We start from the raw sequence: 13,459 nt of genomic DNA, 5'->3' as shown, positions 1-13,459 counted from the left end.
TGGAAAAAACACATGGAATAAAGAGTGGGTAACGGAAGGAGGAAGAGAAGGCAGCCCTATCCAAGAGCAGGCAAATACTGTAGAAGCTGAAAGCGCAGAAGCAGACCTACATGTAACTAGAAGGTTCCAACAACAAATGGAGATAGAAGAAGTGAACTGAAAAAAAGATACACAATATCTTGAAAATAGTGCTAGTCAGAACGTTGGGAAAGAAACAAAAAAAATTAAAAAAAAAAAGAATTGTTGGAATAACATTAGAAGAGGGAGAGGGTGAGAAAGTGATTCATGAGAAGGGGATTGGGTCAGCTTTAAAAGGCCATTTCCATACTTTGAAACTAAAAGAGAAAGGAGTTGAGTCCATGCAAGTAACCCATAACCAAAATAAATTTAGAGAGATAAAAGAAAAGGAGAGTGCTGAAAGGGAAGCAAGTGAATCAAAGAAGCCCAGTAATAGTCCAGAGGAAAGAAAATATTGGGCCAACAGTACATCCAAGCCCATTGGCATTAATTTCTCAACAGAAATTGGGCTAACTAAAGGAGAACAAAATATATCAAAAATGATGGAGATAAGAGAAAAAAGAGGTGGAATTAACTATTGGAGAAGTTTTGAAGAGAGCCATGGGAGGAGACAAACAGGATAAGAAAGAAAAGAATGAATTAGGAAAAAGAGTGCAGGGGGAGAACGACCCAGACCAAAGACACTTATGGTGGAATTACAAGGAACAAACAAAAACAGTCAGTAATTATCTACAAGCAGGACAACAAATTTACCACTCAAATGACGGAGTCCTATACATCGTGGAATTAGCAAATGAAGAGGATGAAAAAGAGGAAGTAGCAAAACAAACAGAATCTATAGCTGAAATGTGGGAGACAGAGTTGGCTAGCCACATTAACAACAGTCTGAAATTAAAAAGAAGAAGGGACGATGAGATACCAATGATGATTGAAGGTGCTGAGAATGAAGAAGAGGAGGTAGAAAGTGCTGGTCTACACTTGGGAGGGAGGAAAAATTGCAGAAAAGAGGCAATATATGAGGAACAGGAAGGGCGAGTGATGCATATCGAAGAGGAAATAGGGAAGATCTTAATGGCTGGGGAGGCGGGCCTTAACATGCCCCCAACCCAGCCATGAGTATTGTAAGTTGGAACTGTCGCGGGCTGGCGGCTCCTGCGACAGTTTCGGAACTTGTAAATATATTTAAAAAAATAAAGCCAGCCATAGTATTCCTCATAGAGACCAGGGCAAAAGGAAAAAATGTTAGCAAAATCAAAAGAAGATTACATTTTGAAAACATATTTTGTGTAGAACCCCGGAGTTTGTCCGGTGGTCTATCTTTGTTTTGGAATGAAAAATATGATGTTGAGGTCTACTTTTGGAATGATAATCTTATTAAAGCCTATGTTAATGATAGAAAAGGTAACACATGGATTGGTAATTTTGTGTATGCTTGTCCAAATTATAAGCAAAGAAGAAAACAGTGGAGAAATATCACTGCCACCACTACCAATGTAGGGGAGGTGCAGCTGTACATAGGTGATTTTAATGACGTTTTGAGTCAAAAAGAGAAGGTCAGCATGCATCCAAAACCTCAAGCACATGTGAGAGAATTTAAAAATTTTGTGGATGCTAATTTTTTGATAGACTTAGATTTAAAAGGCAGCAAGTTTACTTGGTTTAGCAACCCAAGAAATGGGTTTGTAACTAGAGAAAGAATAGATCGAGCCATGGCTAATTAGGGGTGGTGGAGTTTAAACCAATAGGCTTCCCTTTTAGCCTTACCGGCTGTGAGTTCATACCACTGTCCATTGGTGCTGAAGCTGGAGCAGAATATTAGAATTCAAAAAGCATTCAAATTTGAGGCGTATCGGACAGATCATAAAGAGTGCAAAAAAATTGTTAAAAAGGGATGGTATAGGGGGAGAGACAGATAGTGAAGGAGCTGGAGTAGGATTGAGGATAAAAAATTGCAAGGAAGAATTAAAAAAATGGAGTAGAAGCACCTTTAAGAGAGTGGATAGAGAAATACAGAGCAAGAAGGAAGAATTGAGTAGATTGCAGAATTCTGAGTTCTCGGCGGATCAGCAAGAAAGGATACAATTCTTAAAGGAAAGTATTACGCTCTTATGGAGACAAGAGGAGAAATTTTGGGGACAAAGATCAAGGCTGAAATGGCTAAAATGGGGCGACAAAAATATTGCTTTCTTTCATGCAACAACCATTCAAAGACGAAACAAAAACAAAATAGAGAAGCTTAAGAATACAGCAGGACAGTGGGTAAGTGGGAACAAGGAACTCATGTATCTGATTGAAAATTATTTCTCTAATCTATTCTCTTCAATGAAGAGGCTGAATTGGGAAGATTGCATCAACAAAATTCCAAGGAGAGTCTCAGAAGAGATGAACCAGAACCTGTTACAAGAAGTCACAGAAAAGGAAGTAAAAAATGCAGTTTTCAACATAGGAGGCCTAAAAGCACCAGGTCCGGACGGACTAAATGGCTTATTTTATCAAGAACATTGGGAAATCATAAGTAAGGAAGTGTATGGTGCAGTCAAAGAATTTTTTAACGAAGGGAGTTTACCTCAGGAATTTGGGGAAACAGTGGTGGTTCTCATTCCTAAAACTAAAAATCCAAAATGCTTAAATCAACTTAGGCCTATCAGCTGTTGCAATTTTATTTATTAAATCATTCCAAAAGTGATGGTGATGAGACTCAAGAGAATACTAGAAGACATAATATCTCCAACGCAAAGTGCATTTGTGAGCGGTAGACTAATTCAAGATAATGTTATTATAGTACAAGAGGTTTATCATAGTTTAAATAATAGAAGAAATGGAGGATCACAAAATATGGCCATAAAGTTGGATATGAATAAGGCCTATGATCGGTTAGAATGGGATTTTCTTGAAAAGGTTCTAAGAGCATTCGGGTTTCATGAAATATAGGTTAAGCGCTTGATGGCTTGTGTTAAGAGCACTCACTATCGATTCAAGATTAACGGGGAGCTTTCCAAAAAGATAATACCACAGAGAAGATTAAGGCAGGGCGATCCATTGTCACCGTACTTGTTTATTATCGCAGCTGAGGTTCTTACAATATTTATGAATGAAGCACAAGATAAAAAGCTCATATCGGGATTTAAAATATCTCCCACTACACCAACACTTACTCATTTATTATTTGCTTATGACTGCATAATCTTAGCTGAGGCATGTGAAGAAGAGATTTTCCAAATCATTTCAATCTTAAACAAGTAAACAGAGGCATCGGGACAAAGAATAAATTTGGAGAAATCGGGAATCACTTTTGGATCTCAAATCCCTATACAAACTAGAGTCAATATTGAAGAGATTTTAGGAATGACTGCATGGGACTTGCCAGGGAAATATTTAGGATTGCCAGTATATTGGGGAAGATCAACGTCCGAAGTACTTACATGGATTGAAGAAAAAGTTTTAAATAAGCTAGAAGGGTGGAAGGAAAAGCTTCTCAGTCAGGCAGGTAAAGAAATTTTAATTAAGGCAGTCATACAGGCCATACCAGCGTATGCAATGAATGTGATCAAGCTCCCAAAATATTTCTGTCAAAGACTTAGTTCAAAAATAGCTAGGTTTTGGTGGGCGTCATCAGGAAAAGAACGAGGCATCCATTGGAAGAAATGAAGCTCAATAACCAAGAGTAAGAGAGATGGATGGCTAGGATTCAAAGATTTAGAGTGCCAAAATGTGGCCCATTTAGCTAAACAAGCATGGAGCGCTATCAAAAATCCAAATGCAATCTGGGTTCAAGTCCTTAAGGCTGTCTATTTTCCTAATAGCAACTTTTGGGATGCCAAAATTCAGAGAAACGTGTCGTGGTTATGGAAGAGTATTTTAATAGGAAGAGAGCTTCTCAAAAGGAAGGGTAAATAGAGTATAGAAAGCGAATCTCAAGTTAATATTTGGAGAGATAGATGGATATCGGGAGAAATCATATCTGAAATTACTGAAAATCCAAATATTCAAAAAGAGGAGAAAATTATAACAGAAGGAACAGGGTGAAATGTTTCAAAAATCAAAGACCTCTTCCCCCTGAAAGTATGTGAGCAGATTCTTAAAACCCCATAAGCATAGTAAGAAAGGAAGACTCATTATTTTGGCCGTTCAGGGAGGTTGGAAATTATAGCATAAAAACAGGGTATCAAGTGGCAAAACTGGAAGGTTTGAGCGAGAATCCCTCTACAAGCACTGATAACTAGGAACTCTGGAAGGAAATTTGGAATATGAATGTTCCGTCAAAAATCAGGATGTTTTTATGGAAGGCAGCTCAAAACATTATTCCAGTAAACTCTAATTTATACAAAAGAAGGCTGCAGGACAACCCAATATGTTCAATTTGCCAAAATAAGGAAGAAACGGTGGAGCATGCGGTGTTGCTTTGTGAATGGACTAGGAAAACTTGGTTTGGTGCACAATGTCATTGCATACCCACCAAATACACTGTATCATTTGGTAATTGGTTGATAGACAACATTTTGAAAATCAAAAGGAGTGGAGGGGTTGACCAAGAAGACAGAATTAGCAGAATTGGATTTCTATCTTGGAAAATATGGAAAGCGAGAAATAAGGCACTATTCCAGGAACAACAAACAAATACCAAAAGCACTATCATAAGAGTTGAATTAATGGAGAGAATTCACAGAGAAGCAACAAAACAGGAGAAGATAGTAACCAAAGAGTTCAAAAAAAAGAAGCACTCAACAAGTAAAATGGAGACCTCCTCCTGTAAATTGGCTTAAAGCTAATGTTGATGCCGCCTTTGACAAGAAAATTGGAGATGGGACAATTGCTGTAGTATTCAGGAATGATAAAGGGGAATTAGAGTTGGGATTCTCTGGAAGAATTAAAGCTCACTCTAGTTTAGCAGCTGAGGCAAATGCAATTAGATAAGCACTTATAATAGTGAAAAATCTGAGAATGGGAAGAACGCTTATTAAATCAGACAACCAACAATTAATTCAGGCAATAAAATCTCAAGGTTCAATAGGAGAAATTGAAGCAATTCTGCAAGATATTCAAATTCTAAATGCCAGACAGTGGGTTTACCTGAATTCCTAGGAATGGAAATCGTTTGCCTCATATAATTGCTCAGCTAACAAACTTGAACAGATTGCAGGCGTCGTGGTGCATATATCCTACACAAAAAATTGCAAAAATATTAAGAAAAGATAAATTTAGAGTATCTTGATAATTCAAAAAAGATGGGATTAGTAGAGGTAAGACAACGAGGTTACAGATAGAGGATATAGGAGAAGAACCTGAAACACTGTGGGTTTAGGCAATGACTCAACCTCTAAGGCGGAACTTCTTACCGAGGTGATGCCAACAGAGAGACCTAATGCGGGCTTTTTGAACCAGATCACGCCTTGATTCCAGACTTGAAGATCAATCGGAAAGTGGTAGTAATCATGATCTTAGCGTGGAGGCCATGGGAGCTTATCTCTTGGTGTTACAATTCAACGCCTTGAGAGGGAAAAGATCAGATTGGGGTTTGGGTTTGGGCGAGTTGAATTATGGGTTCGGGTAGGATTTTTAGGCTTAGTCCAAGACCGAAAAAAAAATGTCCTAAGAGCCAATCGTCTCTATACACATATCACACTAATATGTGATCACATAATATAAGTATCACATGCTTATTTTTATGATCAACACCATAGAGCTTCCCAAAATAAAATAGAGTATGAAAGATGGAATGTCAAAAAAATCAAGCATTATGCCTTATGAAAATAGAAAATAAAGTGGTCTTATTTTAATAACTTTAACTATTTAAGGACAACTTGCTTTATTTAATCAAACTCTCAGTCTCTACAGAAAGACATATTCACCATGAAAAGGGGTACACATTAGAAAAAAAATCTTTAAAAGTTAAAGATTGAAAATTTTAGCTAGTAGTAAAAAGAAATATTTAAGTGCCCCTCATGTTCTTGAATGTTCTTGTTATTTTATAAAGTTCATCACTTCTCTTTATTAATTTTTTTTTGATTCCTTAATATACTTTATATTAAGATACAACACAAAATAATTTTTTTAATTTGCTCTAATCCTCTAACATTACTAATATTTTAATATTTAACTTCTTATTTTTTTTATATCCTCTTTGATGAGTGGTTGAATCCTTATAGAGTTAATTTATTTAATTTTTTTTATCTAATTTATACTATTAACTTTTTTATAGTAAACAAATAATCTTTTAACTATGAGGTTTTCTATTTTAATCTTTAAAATAACGAAATACACCTTTTATGAATTATATATGATGAAGTATATTTTAAAAAATATATATACACCAAATCCTTCATACTCCATTATATATTTTATAAATTGTCTAATAATTATTCAATCACTTCATAAAAGAAAAAGCAAAATTAAATTGATTTCTAATAATAATAATATTAATAATGGACCGTAATAAGGCTGCCACTAACTAGTACACTACCTAGTACCTACCACTTTATAATGTGTTGTCTATTAGTTTTTATAACAAAGAAAATTTACTAACTATCTATTATTATGTCTCTTTTCTCTTTTTGTCCCTTTCACAATAAATATCACCTATGAAACACGGACACTTCGTTGAGTTATCGTGTTTGTGTGTCGATTCAAACACGATATTCATCGACATTCGTCCAACACGTATGTCTGTTGTGTCTAACCGTGTCTTGATAAAAAATAAAAAATTCTTCTCCAGGCACGCCTGAACACACCTAAATACCATCACGTGTCCGCGTGTCCAATCTTATTTTTAACATATATTCTTAAAATAAATTTAGATATAGTATATGTTATTATTTATTAAAACAAAAAATATTTTAAATACTTGATATAATTAAAACAAGACATTAAAAATAATTAAAAATTTTAATTTATATTTTAATATCAATAAAATATCAAAATATCATTACAATTTATCTAAAAAATATTTTGTATTTTATATATATGCGTGTCCCCGTGTCATGTATAATTTTAAAATTTCGCATGTCAGTGTGTCCCGTGTCGTGTCGTGTCCCGTGTCCGTGTCAGTGTCCGTGCATCATAGATATACACTGATTCAATAATAATAAATAATTTTTTACATAATTAATATATTATAGTTAAATATTTTTTTATCATGCTTTAGTTATTTATTATAGCTAATTAAAAAACATAAAATTAAAGTTAATTATAAAATATTTAATTACTCTATTGGTTTCTATTCTTTTACTAAATTTATAATTAAGTTTTTATTTTTTTTATCGAGTTCCTACACTACTTTTAATTTTTTAATTAGGTCCTTTATCGTATAAAAAGTATTAGAAGTAATTGAATATTTCTCTACAAATTAAATGTATTCACAATTAAGAATTTAATTATATATTCGACTACATATTTTTTGATAAAAATATTTCAATATTTTTAATATTTTTAACATGAAAAAGATCTAATTACCAAATTAAAAACAGTATAAGAATCCCATTAAAAAAAATATAAGAATATAATTATAAATTTAGTAAAATTATAGAAATAAATTAAATAATTAAACCATTATAAAATTACTAAATTATTATTAACAATAAAACAAACATAAAAATATAAAGTAATTACTTTAGAATGAACAACACTAATTATATCAAAATTTTATAATTAATTATTTACTAAATATATTAGATAATCGTACATAAATAGTAAAAGTATAAAATATTTAATATATATTATATTCAAAATGTGAAAATAAATAACTATAGTAAATAAGAATTTTTTAAATTTATATTTATTAGTTAGTACGAATTTACATAATAGTTAAATAAATAAAATTTTAAAATAATTTAATAAGTAATCATATTATATATATATATATATATATATATATATATATATATATATATATATTTTGTTCGGTGGGTCGGTTACCGGACGGTTCGGATTGCGATCCGGGATGATGGTAGGAACTCGTCAGGTCGTGGACTGCCGGTCGAGGGGTGCGAGGTCCCGACGTCCCGTGTTCTTCGTAGAGAGGGGGGTGCCACCTGCAAAGACACTCCGACGCTCCTGTCAGTAAATGTGCAGGCGGAAAGGGTAGTGTGATATGTGACGTACCTTGGGGGAAGAGCAAGTCTTCCCCTTATATACCTGTCAGAGGTAGGCCCGTCCAGAATAGGCCCATATTTCTAGGGACGTTGTCCCCCAGCTGCGCATGAGCTGTCCTGGACGCGTGTCCGGGTCAGTTGTAGGGCGTCTATCCGGATCGGATGGTGTTCGGGTCGACCCGACCCGTGGAGGTTCTAGACCAGGCCGTAACATATATATATGTGTCAAAACAAGCAATCAAACACGCATTATAACCACTAGCGGCTCAACAGGCACTAACGTGCCTGTTCAACCGCTTTTCTATTGTTTTTAAGAAATTAAGTGCCTGTTGAGTCGCTTTTCTATTATTTTTAAAAAATAAATTTTATTTTTTGTTAATATATCATTCACTTTTTAAATTTATTAGATAAGTATTTTTTTATTTTAATGTTGATGTGGCTTTATTTATATCATATTTTATTAAAATTAAAATTACTATAAACCAAAATATAATTAAAAAAAATAATAATAACGTTATTCTGATTCAAAAAGAGTATATATAAACTAAAATACATGTTAGTTATATTTTTATTTAAATGTCATGGATATTCATATTTATCTTCTTTTTTTTTTAAATGGTAGACCAAAATATGAATCTAAATACGAAGAGGTCTTCATTTTTTTATAAATAGTGGAAAAATAGAATAAATGAGAATGCTTATTTTTTTTGTTTTTAAATATCAAAATATAAGAATAATTAATAAACAAAATAGGAGAGTATAAAAATTGTGTATCTGAAAAAAAATCTTTCGTAATTCATCATATATCTTCTTATCAATAACTTTTTAGTCTTAAAAAACCGCCAGATTTACTGGCTATAAAAATAAATATATAAACCTTTCAAGATTATTCAATTAAAAATTATGTGTAACAAAATCAAAATAAAAATTTACAAATATTATTTACAAATTAACTATTTTTAAATGTTATTAAGTTTAATTATTTATTTTTAATTAGTATTTAATTTGAAGCCCAAATAAAAATTTATATTCAAAGTACTCTCTATCTTCATGCATAATTTCAATTGTTAAAAAATATTTTATTTTTTTAATTTTATATTTAATTTTTAAATTAACTTTAATTTTATTATTTTTTCAAAATTATTATTTTATATTTTTATTATATCCCTTACTATATCAAACACTATTCTCTCTTGCTATTATTCTCTATATGATAAATACAATACTTTACATAATTAAATATCAAATTTAGTACTCTAAATAATTAATTATTTAGACAATTAGTATACTAATATTCTAAAAAACACTTGATAGGTGTGATTTTCTTGGATGCATTATATACCAATTAAATAACTAAGCCAATATGCCAAACAAATAATATTGTAAAAGATAAAATTAATAAATTTTTTTTGTAATATAATTTATTTATTTTAGTTTAATTTAAAAAATTTATATACTCAAATTTTAAATACAATATTTTAAGTAATCAAGTATTTTAGAAAATTAAAAAAAATTATCCCATTAAAAGCAATTTAAAAAGAAAAATGTTAAAAAAATATTTATAAAATTTTTCATCCCATCGTTGATAGATAGTTAAATACAAACATGTCAAAAAAATAAATAAAATGTACATATAAAAGGTAAAGAAACGGTTGTTTTTGTCAAATCAAATTAATGAGAAAAAAAGACATAACGTTATTTATCTACATAAAAAATTGGTAACAAATTAAAAAAATAAAAAAATAGATTAAAAATATAGATTGAGTAAGTAAATTGGAAAATAAAATTGTAACCGCAGTGGAAAAAGGCAAAGGAGGAGGATGGAGACAATTCAATTGAGATTTGAGAATGTTAAAGAAAGGAAAAGAAAAATATCAAAAGAAATACAAAAATGATAATTTTTTTAAGAAACTACAACAAAAGCTCTAATAAAATAATTAGAGTGAAGCTACAGAGTACATTGTACTCAGAACACGATACAAACTAAAACTAAAATAAAACTAAATAAAATATAATTTAAATAAATATCACAAAATATAATAAAATTTACCAAAAATTCCTTATCACTACTATTGATAATAATTGAACATTTCTTTCATCATAAATTATTCTTTTGTTCTTTTTGTACATACTTCTAAAATCAACATTTATCATAGTCATAGTCTATTTTAGGAAGTTGTCTAAAGAGTTATTCAAAAGGTAAAAATGTTAGAGTTGAGTAAGAGAAGTAAAAAAAATTAAAGAAATGATAAAAAAAATAGATTATTTAAGTGTAGGATTGAGAAAGAAATTACGTGTGAATTTGTTTTGTAACTGTAAAATTAGTTTTGGATTATGTTGGCACTTAGTAGGGTTAAAATAGGAAGGAAAATTGGACACCAAACTTAAGGTATTCGCATTATATATTGTTATAGATGACTTTATACTAACCAAAATTAAGAATAACTGGGTCACAAGTAATTCCGAAAATTCCAATACCATTTCTATTTTCAAGATATACACCATTTCATAGCCATATTGATATTGAGGGGGCCTTCAATTGGAATGAAATTAGACACCTATTAAATTTATTATTTATTATATTTATTATATCTTTTATCTATTTATTATATATTCTAATTTTATAACTAAAATGTGTTACATGTTACTTTCTTATTACAATTGAAATTAAATCTTTTCTTTCAAAATTAAAAAATTTTCCTCTCCTCTTTACTAATTTTACAACCAAAATGTGCTACATGTCACTCCCTAATTGTAAATGAAATTAAATTTTTCCCTCCAAAATTAAAGAATCCTTTCCTTCTTTATACTAATTTTATAACCAAAATGTGCCACACGCCACCCCCTCATTGCAATTCAAATCAAATCTTTCCTTCTAAAATTAAAGAGTTCTCCCCTCCTCCATCTTTCTTTCTCTATCTCTCTCATTCCTTCAACCACTCTATCTATTTTATATATCATTATTAATATCAATGACTAATTACTAATTTGACAATCAAAATGTATAACATGACATTCTTTAATTGCATTAAAATTAAAATTGAAATATTAAAATTGAAATTGAAATTGAAATATACCTATATTATGTATCATATATTACTATCTAATTTAATAATTAAATGTGTCACATGACACTCTTTTATTAAAATTGAGCGAAAATATTTTTTTTTCCAAAATTAATAAACTCTCTTCCTAAATTCTCTCATCTACCCCTCTCTATTTTTCTATTTCTCTTTACCATTTTTACTCTATATATAATTTATATTTTATATTAGTAATTTGACAAATCAAAATATGTCATCTGATAATTTTTTATTATAATTAAAATAAATATTTTCTTCCAAAGTTAAGAAACTCTTACTGTCATTTTTCATCTTTATCTTTCTCTCTCTTTTCTCTCATTTTCTATTTTTTCTACCTTTCTGTTCTACAGAAAATAAAATAATATAATTCAAATAAACAATATTATTATTATTATTATTATTATTATTATTATTATTATTATTATTATTATTATTATTATTATTATTATTATATACATCTTTTTTTAGTTTTTTATTTAGTTTTAAATTTTTACCGCTTATCTTTTTAATCTATATTTTCATTTCTCTTCTTTCAAATATTTATTATATATAATTTGGAGAGAATACTAACGTTATAATTAAAAGTTAGAATCAAGATTTAATTGAAGTTAATTGTATAATTATTTGTATAATTTTTTTATACTAATATCTAATTATATTTATATGAATCTTGTTAGGAAGCCAATGGAATATTTGTACAATGTGTACAATAGGCTATTGAATTAAAAAATGAACATCACCCATACTATCCAGAATAGTCATCCGGATACTAGAGAGAGCTCTGATACCATGTCATGATACCACTCATCCCAAAAGCTTAAGCTGGTGGGAAAAGATAACACTAATGGTTATATCTCTAATACTGAATCGGACATCTCTAAACCTCTATTGTACACATTGTACAAATAATCCATTGGCTCCCTATACTTCCTCTATTTATATATACGGAGAGAAAAAATATTATTTTTAAATAACAAGTATAAAAATTAATTATTTCTATTTGTGCAACAGACTTAACACCTAATTAAAAATAAAAGTATATACGTTAAATTGTTTTAAATTTTAGATAACGAATGTTAAAATTAATTATTAATAAAAAATGTGACTTTTTCATATAAAAATAATAACTAAAAATCTTATTATTTGATTTTTTATCTATAGATATATTGGTCTTTTTAGTCAGAGACTTTTGTCAACCTACGATTTTTTTTGTAAAAGTAGTTTGATTTTATAAATCTTTTGTATCATGCATAATCTATACTGTCAGAACGAAGTGAACCGTAGTTTTAAAAAATGTATATTTCTATAATATTATTACGGATAAAAATACTAGTTATTTAAAAAAGTCATTGTCTACCTAATAAAACCGAATAAAATACGTCCACTCGTGTGTATAATGAACTGTTGGTAAATATACAACCTAATAATAATACAAAAAATATTAATTGATTTCAAATTAAAAATTTTTAGATACTGTAAAATGGTATAGATTTTCACTTATATATATCCCTCTATAAATTTAAATATGATAGATAATTAAAAAAAATATGTTTACAAAAAAATTAGAAAATAACTAAAAGATATATTCATCTCTCTACAAAAAAATTTTTCGTTCATTTCTCTAAAAATTACAAAAATTAATTCTTTTTGATAATTTTAATATTAAAAATTCTTTTTAATAATTAAATTTTTTAGCAATCTTTTATTATAATTTTTTATTTTATATTTTAATATATATTTTATATAAGTAATTAATTTTTAATATACAGATATCATAATCAAAAGTAAATACTTATTTTTAGACATTAAACAACAAAAGAATAAATTTTGTAAAAGGAATGAATTGGACCTTTTCATCTTCTCAGCGTCAATAAAGTTATTTGCCATTGTTAGCGTTAGAGGTGGCAGCAAAGGTAGGAACAGATTAGGGGGTGGGAATGTTGGGGATGAGTTAGGTCCGTCGGGTCCGTTTTTTGGACCTTGATCCTAGTATATTTCTAATTTTACAATCAAAATGTGCCACATGTCACTTTTTTATTGTAATTGAAATGAAATCTCTCTCCAAAATTAAAGAATTATTCCCTCCTCCATACTAATTTTACAATCAATTTGTGCCACAAGTCACTCCCTCATTATAATTAAAATCAAATCTTTTCTTCCAAACTTCAAGTGTTCTCCTCTCATACATCTTCATTTCTCTATCTTTCTCATTCCTTCAACCACTCTATCTATTTTATATATCATTATCAATATCAATGACTAATTACTAAT

The sequence above is a fragment of the Arachis ipaensis genome, chromosome B6 (genome assembly GCF_059453495.1).
Source record: "Arachis ipaensis isolate K30076 ecotype BB chromosome B6, ASM5945349v1, whole genome shotgun sequence".
Lineage (NCBI taxonomy): Eukaryota > Viridiplantae > Streptophyta > Magnoliopsida > Fabales > Fabaceae > Arachis > Arachis ipaensis.
This window is presented reverse-complemented; position numbering follows the sequence as displayed.